At 44.9% G+C, this 12,179-nt stretch overlaps 1 protein-coding gene across 2 annotated transcripts in view; it reads right to left on the bottom strand.

Annotated features, from left to right (window-relative positions):
• Nucleotides 1–12,179, bottom strand: part of PLOD3 (procollagen-lysine,2-oxoglutarate 5-dioxygenase 3) — a gene marked incomplete at its 3' end in the record, with an annotated part of 993,531 nt that overhangs the window by 357,013 nt on the left and 624,339 nt on the right.

Genomic DNA, 12,179 nt, shown 5'->3' with positions numbered 1-12,179 from the left:
TGCATTTATGTTTAACAGCTTTGAAACTTGAATGAGTGCCTCTGCCCTTTGATGATGTGGCAGGTTTGGCATGCCTTGTCTTATTGGTAAAGTATGGAAGTGGAATCTGTAACCTTTGTCTATTAAATCCAGAATCCAGTTGTCCTTGGTTAAGATATGCCAGTTTTTTGAGAATAAGGATAATTTTCCGCCCAAGGGTGCTTTCTCTTTGAGCCTTTGTAGGCGGTATGAAAGTCAAGTCATTGTGGTTGTACTTGTTGTGCAGCTGGGCTGCCTGTGCCACTTCTTTGATTTGGTGGTTGCCATTGGCGGCCCCTGTAGGAGCCTCGGTATTGCCATCTACCTCGGGCACGCCTGTTTTTTCCCCTTTGAAACTTGTCAGTGTCTGGAAAGGACCAATTCTTTGAAGGCCAATTCCTGCTGAATCTGGGTGGCTGAACCTGGAGGAAATCTTTGACTGTCTGTACTGATTTAGCTTTTTCCTCAATGGACTTCAACACATCTTGTGCATTAGCACCAAAAAGCTTCTGTTTTTCCAGAGGTGCATCAAGTAACTTTACTTTAACATGGTCTGGCAGTGGCTGTTCTTTTAACCAAGCATGTCTACGTATAACAGCCCCAGTCATAGCTGCCCTACATGAAGCCTCCAATGCATCATAACCACACTGAAGAAAATGATTGTTAACCTGCTGAGAGTTATGTACTAGATCCTGCAATGCCTTCATATCAGTAGGCTCAGGGGAGGCTAGCTTTTTCTGTAAGTCATCCAGTAAAAAATCCTGGTACTGAAACATATGAAAAAGGCAGTTAAGTGACCTCATAGCCAGGGTGGTGGAGGTATAAACTTTTTTACCCCATCTCTCCAGGGACCTAGCTTCCCTATCCGCTGGCAGTGGATTCTTGGCAGTGGAAGTAGCCACTCCCTTGGGGCCCTGTGAAATAGTTTCTAGATCCACAGAATGGGCCTTAAAGAGATGCTTGTGTGTGTCAGGGACCCTATAACATCTGTCTGGCTTGACAGGAGCCGGAGGGAGAGAATCAGGGTTAGCACTGGAGTCGGAGAAAACATCATCCAGGACATCCATAACTGGAGGGATAGCTAAAGGTCTGTGCTGGGGAAGCTTGAGGAAGGTACGTAGCCTTTTCCTGGAGTCAGAGAATTCCTGACCCTGCCATTTAAAATGCTCCCTCATGGAGTGTAGGACTTCACCGAACGAAAAATCCTCTGGAAGAGAGGTAGAGGGAATTGATTCCTCAGCATCAGAGTCCTCATAGGCCTGGAAGGATTCTTCTTGGGTATCAGAATGCTCAGAATCCCCAGAGGCTTCATCTGAAGAGAGGTTATCGGCCTGCTCAGTTCTGGGCCTTTTCTCTGCAGACGGCTGAGAACCTCTGTCTGGATGAGGCTGAGACCCCCTAATAAGAGAAATTAGATCTGCAGCAAGAGACATGATCTGTTTATCAGAAGAAGGGGCCTGAGTAGTAGGTTTAGGATGGGCCTTGGCCTGGCTGGCGGCCTTAGCACGTGCAAAGGCCTTGATGGACATGGATACAGGAGGCTTAGCTGCCCCACGTGCTGGAGTAACCTTGTCCACAGGAATGGTGTCGGGTAGGTCCAGAACCTCGGTTTCTGGAGAAAAGTCAACAACCGGCACCGGAGTAGACTCCGAGACCGAAGGATGAGTTACCACTGTGTCGTCGGCCTGGAGCAGTTGGATTACCACTTCCGAAGGGACCGAAGCACTCGCGGAGGGTTTAGGAGGAGTATCGGTGGAGGACGCGGGCCGAGGATGTCGGTCCCGGTCCTTACGTTTTTTGGAAGATTGAGTTGTCGGTTGATTCGACGGCATGATATAAGCAAAAGAATCACCGAAAAAGTCTTCGGCAAATTCTGCCCAGCGCCTGAGAGTGCGCTTATTAAAGCAAGCACAGGCAGCACAGGCCGAGAAGTCGTGGTCTGGGCCCAGGCAAGGAAGGCAATAAGAATGGAAGTCCTTATGAGGTATTTGTTTACCACAAGACAAACAATTATTAACTTTCTCAATTTGTTCTGACATCGGCTGAGGCAAGAAAAAATGTTTCCCAACGGGGTACTTAGTTTTTAGATGACTTCGGTACTGAAAACACAGGAGCTGACCGACTGGCACTTGCGAACTGCTTCTGCTTCGGGCACCGCGGCAAGAAAGACTGAAGAAGATGGCGTCGGCCGATGCCTTTATACTCCAGCCGTTCTGACGTCGGAGAGGAGGCGACACCAGCCGACGCCGGACCCAGACTTTGGAATCCGGCCGACCGAGGGCTGCCTGAGGCAGGACAACCCATATGTTATGACTGCAGTTGCATTCTTGAAGGACATCATATCAATTAGATTCACATCAGTGTGATGAAGATCTGCACTGGATGAAAGCACTCAGTCTGGTGGTCAGAAAGTAATTAAAGTTAATCTGGTCTTCACCATATGAATCTGGTAGCACCTGCTAGTGTTGTTTTTTATTTCTTTTTAGGATATTCCAAGCTGTGAATGTACACTATTGTATATTGGCATGCAGTCAGAATCCATGTTCCTTTCACACAGAGGCCCAGTTGTGTCCAGCTTGACAAACAGTTTGGATACACAGTGCAGTAGACAGGAAAAAGCACTTCTGAGAAAAGCACCAATGATGTCCAGGCCTCCTACTCCACCACTAACAGCCTTTTTCCCATTTTCTACATGAGGGTGTAGTGTTGTAGAAACTGTTGCCACTGTCCTAGAGTCAATGCCACTTTACAAAGTAGTCGTACCTGACTTCCACAGATCTTATCTCACAATCCATTTATCTCTTTGCTGGGTGCACTTGTTTTCTCTCGTCTTCTTTCCGTATGTCCCAAATCATCTTCAACACATTGTCATCTGCTTTCCTGTACAAGTGCCTGAACCATCACAATCTGCTCCTCCTGTCCTCTGCAAATGGAGCTACTTCGGCTTCTGTTTTGATGACCTAATTTTTTCATCTGTCCCACAGTGTGCATCCTACTACCCTTCTCAGGCACTTCATCTCCATTGCCTCTAGATTTCTCTATTGCTCTGCCTTTACTGCCCAGGTTACTGTACTGTAGTGGTCACTCCACTGTTTTGTACACCTTACATTTCAGTTTCTTTGGCATTCTTCTGTCATACGCTATCCCTGAAAGTTGACTGCAACCACTCCAATTCTAGTTTTGACTTCTGCATTCAGATTACCCTTTTTATCAACCACTGCTCCCAGTACTTGAATATGTTAACCTGTTGCACTGTTTTCTCTTCTATCTCAATTCTCAGCTTTCTCTGATTTCCCCCATTTGCTGCCATTACAACTTACTTGTCTGTACTCAGTTTCATTCCTTGTGCCTTTGGTTCTGCATTCCATTTTCCTATGTTGTGCTTGTTCAGAGGCTGCTTGTAATGCCACATCATCTGCATACAGCAACTTTATGCCGCATATGACCTGCTTATAAATGTACTCCATCACAGGTATGAGCAGCAGGGGGCTCAGAGGTGGATCCTAATGCACACCCACCCAACTGGGAACCCCTCTGAAAGTCCATGTCACTGGGTCGTTGTACATAGCCTGCACTAAATCTACCAATGTTTTCTGGAACTTCAAACCATCGCAGAACTGCTCAAATCAGCTTACTTGGGACCTTGTCATATGCTCTTTCCAAATTTAAGAACACCCAGTTATATGCTCAATTATTTGTATCACTACAAACACTGGGTTGGTTGAGCTGCATCTTGTTCTGATGCCAAACTCCTTATCACCCATCTTACTGTCCACTACTATGCATATTTGTTTGTCAAGCACCCTCTCCAGAAAGTAGAGTTGTGTACACTTACCATAAATGTAGATGTTCGAGTGTATTCACTGTTGCAGTCATCACATTTGGGGTTATCTGCCTGCAGGTAGCGCTCAGCCGACCTGAATACCAGAGTCTTCAGATTTCTGCATCGGACATCGGATGCTATCGCTTCTTCCATGACGTCAGGTCGTCAGGGGTATAAAACATGCAGCCGACGCCATTACATCAGTTTTTCTTGCCCCAGATGTCAGGTGCCCCCACAGTAGGAAGCAAATTATATGTTATGGTACACCCCCAACAAAAAGCAAATACACATGATATAATATATGCCAAACAAGAAGGAAAGTTAGAGCCAAGAGAAGTCGGGGGATGGAGGGAGGTTAACTAGGACTGCAACAGTGAATACACTCGAACATTTACATTTATGGTAAGTGTACACAACTGTACTATGTTCTTCTTGTTTCACTGTTGCAGTCATCACATTTGGGTTGATTCCCAAAGCTAAGGAAGGGTGGAGGTAGTTAAAGAGCATTAGGGCCAGCAATTAGGCCCTGTAAGACTGCTGTGGCAAATCCAGCTCTGGATTTAGAGAAGATAGGTAGGTGGTAATGCTTGGTGAACGTGTGTACAGAGCTCCAGGTAGCAGCTTCCAGGATGTCCCTGGTAGGGACTCCTCTGAGAAATGCCGTAGAGGTAGATGCAGTCCTGGTGGAATGTGATCTTATCCCCTGTGGGGGTAGGTTTTCCATGATGCTTGTAGCAGAAATGAATGCAATGGGCTATCCATTTGGAAATGGTTTGCTTTGAACTGGCCTTCCCCTCTGCCCCTGCTGCAAAGCTAACTAGCAGCGGGTCAGATTTTCTCAGAGGCTGAGTCGTGTCCAAATAGAATCTAAGTTGTCTGTGCACATCCAGAGAATGCAGTATCCTTTCCCCTTTATTTTGAGGATTAGGGAAAAGGTTAGGTAGATGAATGGACTGGTTTAGGGCCACACTAGACACCACCTTGGGCATAAAGGATGGATTAGTCCTGAGGGAAACCCTGTCCGCATGGAAGATAATGAAGGGTTCCACTGCCATGAGGGCCTGCTGAAGTGATGGCTAGAAGTAAGGCTGTTTTCCAAGAAAGGAATTTTTACTCTGCTGTAGCAGCTAGTTCAAAGGGGGGAAGAGTGAGCTTTTCCAATACAAAGTTAAATTAAGGTCCCAGGCTGGAGTGGGAGCTCTCCTGGGGGGGGGGGGTCTAAAATTTTTGGCCCCTCTAAGGAATTGTTTTAGCAAGGGGCGAGAGAAGAGGGGTGGCTCAGTATTATAATGTGCTGAAATGGCAGAGGTATGAATCTTAATCAACGAGAAAGATAGGCCCTTGTGGAGCAATTCTGTTAAATAATCTAGAATACGAGGTACGCTGGGCACCGTTGTTCCCATCTCCCCTGAGCCTGGCTCCAGGAACAGTATCTTTTCCACTTTTCGGAATAGGATTTTCTAGTACTAGGCCTCCTTGCCTCAAGAATGACATCCAGCACCTGCTCACTGAGGGTTGCTAGAGGAGAGCTCAAGGAATTAGCCAGGCTGCAAGGTTCAGGGTTTGAAGCTGAGGGTGCAAAATCTGGCCCGCCTGCTGGGACAGCAGGGAAGGGGTCTGAGGAAGGTGCCATGGTTGTAGCTGTGTCAGACTGCGCAAAAGGGGGTACCAGTGCTGGCGTGATCAGTACTGCCCTTGGCTTGTCCTGTTTAATCTTTAGTAGAACCTTCGAGAGGAGAGGCAGAGGGCGAAAGGCATAAACCGAGAGGCTTTCCCAGGTAAAGGACGGGACATCCACTTTCCCAGCTTGACTGTGGGGAGTTCTGGTACAGAATTTGTTCCAACTGGTAGTTCTGAGGGGAGGGCAAACAGGTCTACCTCTGGAGTCCCCCATCTGTTCCTCAAGAGCTTGAATATTTTGGGTTCTAGTTTCCATTTGTGTGGGTCCATGAGATTTCTGCTTAAGTCGTCTGCCAGTGAATTTAGTTTGCCTGACAGGAATTGAGCTTGTAGGTGCACTTGGTAGCTCAAGGCTGTGTTCCACAGAGCCATGGCTAGTCTGCAGATAGGGTAGGAGTGGGTTCCCCAATGCTTGTCTACGTACCACATAACTGTGGTGTTGTCTGTCTTTACCAATAGTTTTCCGGGCAGAATAAGGTCTTTGAAAGCTGTCAGAGCATTCTGTACAGCTAACATTTCTTTTTGATTGATATGCAGGTGCATCTGTTTCAGGTTCCATTTGCCCTGAATGCACTGCCCTGCCATGTGAGCCCCCCATGCATAGTCTGATGCATCTGTTGTTAGGTTTGGGTGGCAGGGGGTAGAGTGAAAGGGAGTGCCTTGTTGTGGTAGCAAGCCTCTGCCCACCAAAGGAACTATGTCTTTAGACAAGGAATGATACGAATCATTGTTTCCAGGTCCTGAGAATGTTGACACCATAGACTTTTTAGATACCATTGGAGTTTCCTCATATGCAGTCTTGCATATGGAATTAGCAGAATGCAAGAGGCCATGAACCCCAGGGCTTGCAGTATTTTCCTTGCAGACAGCTGTTTTTTGTGGCCAGTAGTTTGAAGTAGGTTGTCAAATAAAACTTGTTTCTCCGGAGTGAGGGATGCCATCTGGGAAGTTGTGTCCAAGCTTGCTCCCAGGAATACAATCTGTTGGCAGGGTACTAGGTGTGGTTTCTTTTCGCTGATGGTGTACCCCAGTGAGGTTAGAAGTTTTTTTTACAAATGCCCAGGTGTTGTAATAGCAAGTCCTGGCTTTCTGCCTGAATCAGACAAACGTCCAAGTATGGGTAAATCTGAATATTTCTCTGCCTGCAAAATGCAATGGCTGGAGCTAGACACTTTGTGAACACCCTGGCGCAGTAGATAAGCCAAAGGGAAGTGCAGAGAACTGAAAGTGCATGGAGCCCACCCTGAAACCTAGGTACTTGTCTGCAGGATTCCCTTATTGGGATGTGTGGGTAAGCTTCTTTTAAGTCTAGGGTTGCCAGCAAGGCTTGGCTAGCATAGAAAGAAGCTGTTGAAGAATTAGCATTCTGAATTTTGGAACCACCAGAAAGGTGTTGAGAATAGACAGGTCCAGGATAGGACGCCAGGAGTTTTCTTTTCTGGGTACCAGAAAAAGTCCTGAATAAAAACCTTGTCCCCTTTGTTCTGCTGGGACAGGTTGAATAGCCCTGATACTTAGGAGAGAGAGAACCTGTTTTTGGGCCTCCACCTACTGATTTGGGGGGAGGTCTGGGTAACCACTTGGGGTTGGTAGTGTGTGGAAGTGGAATCTGTATCCTAGAGAAACTATGTTCAAAACCCATTGGTCCTGGGTAATGAGTTCCCAGTTTTTTGCATGCAGGGCGAGCCTTCCTCCTAAGGGAGCAAGTAGTAGAGCAGGGCTTGGGAGGGTTAAGGTTAAGTCATTGTGCCATTTTTCCATAGGGGGGGGGTGGCTTACTACTCCCTACTTTGGAAGTGGGATCCCTCTCACTGCTTAGATCTGTGCGTAGCCTGAGACTGAAGTCTTGGTGGTCTGCTGTTCCTGGGTTTGGACTGAGAAGGCCTGTAAGGAACTGGAAAGGACCAGTTCTTTGAAGGCCAACGCCTACTGAATCTGGGAGGTCATACTTGTAAGAAATCTTTAACAGTTTGCATAGGTTTAGCTTTTTCCTCCATCCTTTTGAGGACTTCTTCTGCTTTGTTGTCAAAAAGCGGTTTGGTTTAAGGATGCATCTAGTAATTTAGCCTTAACATGATCTGGCAAGTTTTTTTCCTTAAGCCAAGCATGCCTTCTAAATACAGACCCATTGACAGCAGCCCCGCAAGATGCTGCTAAAGCACCAAAACCACATTGCAAAGTATGTTTACCAACTTGTTCAGCAGAATGCATTAAATCTTGCAAGTCTTTGCGTTCAGCACAGTCAGGAATCAACGTCATTTTCTGTTTAAGTAGTCCCATAATATGCTGCTGATACTTTAACATATGAAACTGTCAATTTAAAGCCCTAATGGTCAAAGTAGCAGAAGTGTACACCTTCTTACCCCATCTGTCTAAGGCTCTAGAGTCCCTATCAGAAGGGGTAGGATTTTTGGCAGTATTAGCCTTAATGCCTTTTGGTCCTTGGGAAATGGGTCTCTGGATCCGCAGTAAGATTCTTGAAGAGGAACTTGTGAGAGTCAGGTACTCTATAGTACCTGTCCGGTTTCCTGGGAGCTGGAGGCAAAGTGTCTGGGGTAAGGCTAGATTCCAAGAAAACATCATCTACAATAGCCAGAACAGGAGGGATAGCTAGAGGCCTGTGTTGAGGCAGGAGTAAAAATTCCCTAAGTCTCTTTTTGAACTCAGAGTAGTCCTGGCTTTCCCAGTGGAAATGCTCCCTAAGGGTATGCAAGGTTTCACCAAAATAAAAATCTTCTGGAGGAGAAGCAGAGAGAATGGAATCCTCTGCATCAGAATCCTCATAAGTAGATAAAGGCAAATCCTAGTAATCAGAAGGAGCAGAGATATCAGATTCCTTACCAGTAGAATCAGAAAGAAAATCAGTTCTAGGTCTCTTAGAGGGGGAAGGCTGGCTTCCCCTAATTAAGGTAATAAGGTCTTCAGCCATTCTAAGCATTTGTTTTTGAGGCATATGGGCTTGAGTATGTGGTTTGGTCATCTGTTTTCTAGGCGTAGTGTGAGTTTTAGACCTCAGGAATTCGGTACTTCTAGCTGGAAAAGAAGCCGTCAGTTTAATATGAAAGTCTGTAGGCCTGAATACACCCTCAGAAGCTGGTGCCTGCACAGTGACTCTGGACCCATCCAAAGTAGAGACATCCGCAGGTTCCATAGTCGAAGAAGCATCTCACGGCATACCGGACTCCGAATGGGTCTCAGTAGAGGCCTGTGAATCTGTAGAAGTGGGTATCAGGGGCTGCAAAAGCACCTCACTGAGTACCAGCGGACTGGTGACTAGCTTAACGGAAGCATCGTTGGCAGTTTGGACCTCTGCGGTCTGTCTCTGTCTTTATCCTTACATTTTTTCAGAAGATCAGTAGTCTGATGACTTAACGAAGCCATTTTGGAGTACAGAGGTCGAGAACTAAAGTATTTAGCTATAAAAATAGCCCGACGACGAATAATTCAGGAGTTGAACAAAGCACAAAACCGACAGCGAGGGACGTCGTGGTCTGGGCCTAAACAGGTGACGCAGTAAGAATGAAAATCTCTATGAGGTATTTGCTTTCCACAGGCAAGACAATAGTTAATTTTTTCTGAAATCGGTTAGAGCAAGGAAAAAAGGATCCCCAACTGGGTACTTATCTTTTTTGAAGACTTCGGGTCTGAAACTCGAAACGAAAATTTTAAGAGTTGGCCGACCAGCACTTGCAAACTGCTTCTGCTTCGGGCACTGCACGGCAAGAAAGACTGATGTAATGGTGTCGGCTGCATGTTTTATACCCCTGATGACCTGATGTCATGGAAGAAGCGACAGCATCCGATGCTGAAATCAGAAGACTCTGGTATTCAGGCCGGCTGAGGGCTACCTGCAGGCAGATAACCCCAAATGTGATGACTGCAACAGTGAAACACGAAGAACATCTTTCATGCAGTGTGACATGAGTTTGATACCTCTACACTGCCACAGTTGTGGGTGTTCCTTTATTCTTGTAAACTGGCACTTGAATGCTTGTTCTCTAGTCTTGTGGGATACTCCTTTTTCACCATACTGCTATGAGTAACCTCAAGAGACATTTTAACTAACTTACCCAACATCTTGATCATATTTGCTATGATCTCATCTCAGCCTGTTGCTTTTCCTGACTAATTTCTTTAGTGCTATTCTTTCTGCTTCTAGAGTACGCTCTTTTTCCATCACAAACTGTACATGGGCATTGCATCTTCTGTGGGGTTATCTTCATTTAGAAACTGCTGTAAATATACCTTCCATCTACTTTTGATGCCCCATGGACTGTTGTTGTTAATAGTCATCAGAAACTATTCGTAAGTGATGCCATCTTGTTTATTTTTACGGTTTTGCCTTGCAATCTGACAGTTTCTTTGTGCCATCTGCTGAGTTACTTTGCAGAAAATGGTAGAGTGCCTCTTTTGTCTTGGCCTCTTTTCCTTATTTATCTTACTTCAGGTTCCTTTAAAGTCATCGATCATAGTTGATCACAGTTTCAGTGAATGCACACAGATCAAGAACCATTTGCTGAAACTGCTCTCAATGGCAGTAGAGTTTCTTTCACCACTGCTATGTGATCCAATGCAGGCTGCAGTGGGGCTTGCAACCCCTCCCCCCCCCAAAAAAAGAGTAAGCCTTCGAAGTTCCATGAACGTATTTTTGGTGAATTCTTAAAATTTGTTTTCTTGGTTATGAATTTGATGAAACCATTGCTGATCGCTCAACATGTATCTCTTACTTCAACCTGGCTTGACTGCATATCTGTTTATTCCTTACTTCCACCAGGCTTGACTGCGTACCTGTTCTTTACACATGCTGTTTTGAGAAGCTGCATGAAAGTGCTAGATAGGGTGATTGACTCCACTATTACATCTTATTCTACGGGTGCTAAAGCCCTGAGTACTTCCTTGAACTCCTATTGTTTCACTCAAGTCAACTTCTAGGTCGTTAACCTAGTCTCCCAACTGTCCATACAAATTTTTACCTGTATTGCCTAAACCCTGTGCTACGGAAACCTCTAATGTCTACTGTATTTTTAAAATCCCATATCTGTTTTACCGTCTACTACTTCCTCTGGATAGTCTACCCGATAACTACTCACCAGATCTCTGTGAATTATTCAGCCATCAACTTTATGACACACTTCAGCCCTTATAAATACACTGCAAGATAGTTTTCTTATGGCCAAGACGTAACTGGCCATGTTGCTGACATTGTTTGTACAAACATGCAGATAAAGACTATTTCAAAAGTCATCATATTTTGCCACTGAAATGTCTGGCATCTAGAAGTGAGAAAGGACCTGCTTAGTTTCAAGTGGTTGGCATACTGAAATTGTAAATAGTTCAGAATACATTGTTTCACCTAAAGTGCAAGCAGAATATTAATGCTACAATGGCAGTTTCAAGTGGTTGGCATGTGAACAGCTCAGAATGCATTAAGTTGCTCTTGCACTGCAAGCAGAATGCACTACTAATGCAATAATGCAGTGGGGAAATGTTCATTTTCTCAAAAATGCAACAGTATTGTTAATTCTAATATTCAGGGAAGTAATGCACCACAACTCTCTACGCATTGATACTTGAGAGCATTACTTCTACAACACTGTTAGCTTTTGTTTAATTACTGATTTTCCAATTAATCTGTTTTTGTTTTGACTTTGGTAATTTCTGTTTTATGTTGTATCAGGGATATGCTGTTTGTTGTATGGCTATACAGTTTTTGTACTGTAGTTCTTTTCATTATGGATCTGCATACATATATTTCCCTGGAAAATACTGCATTCTTGCAATGCACTGTGTTCCTACCCGCGAGGTATTAAAGTGCTGCAATCTTGCAGAACACTGTGTTCCTCCCTGTAAAGTGTGAAAAGTACTGTATTTCTATAGTGTCATGTTCCTCTGTGAAGTATTAAAGTAATGTACTCCTGCAATGTTGTGTGCTCCTCCCTGTGAAGTATGAAAGTAATGCAAGCCACATGGAGGAAAACAGTACAGTGCAGGAGTGTATTACTTTAATACTTCATAGGGTGGAGCACTGTACCCAGCCAAAGTGCATTACTTTAATACATCACAGGAAGGAACACAGTGTACTGCAGAAGTACAAAGGTAGTGAACTCCTGTAATATACTGTGTTCCTCTCTGTGAAGTAGTAAAGTAATGCACTGTTGCAGTGTATTGTGTAACACCCCGTGAAGTACTAACGTAATGCACTGCTGCAGAGTACTGTTCTTCCCTGTGCAGAACTAAAGTAATGCACTGCTGCAGAGTATTGTGTAACACCCCGTGAAGTACTAAAGTAATGTACTGCTGCAGAGTACTGTTCTTCCCGGTGAAGAACTAAAGTAATGCACTGCTGCAGTGTATTGTGTAACACCCCGTGAAGTACTAAAGTAATGCACTGCTGCAGAGTACTGTTCTTCCCTGTGAAGTACTAAAGTAATGCACTGCTGCAGAGTACTGTTCTTCCCTGTGAAGTACTAAAGTAATGCACTGCTGCAGAGTACTATTCTTCCCTGTGAAGAACTAAAGTAATGCACTGCTGCAGAGTATTGTGTAACACCACGTGAAGTACTAAAGTAATGCACTGCTGCAGAGTACTGTTCTTCCCTGTGAAGTACTAAAGTAATGCACTGCTGCAGAGTACTATTCTTCCCTGTGAAGTACTAAA

Source organism: Protopterus annectens, chromosome 7.part0 (genome assembly GCF_019279795.1).
Source record: "Protopterus annectens isolate FY-2018-M chromosome 7.part0, PAN1.0, whole genome shotgun sequence".
Lineage (NCBI taxonomy): Eukaryota > Metazoa > Chordata > Ceratodontiformes > Protopteridae > Protopterus > Protopterus annectens.
Note: the sequence above shows the minus strand (reverse complement) of the source record. Positions and strands in the feature narration are given on the sequence as shown.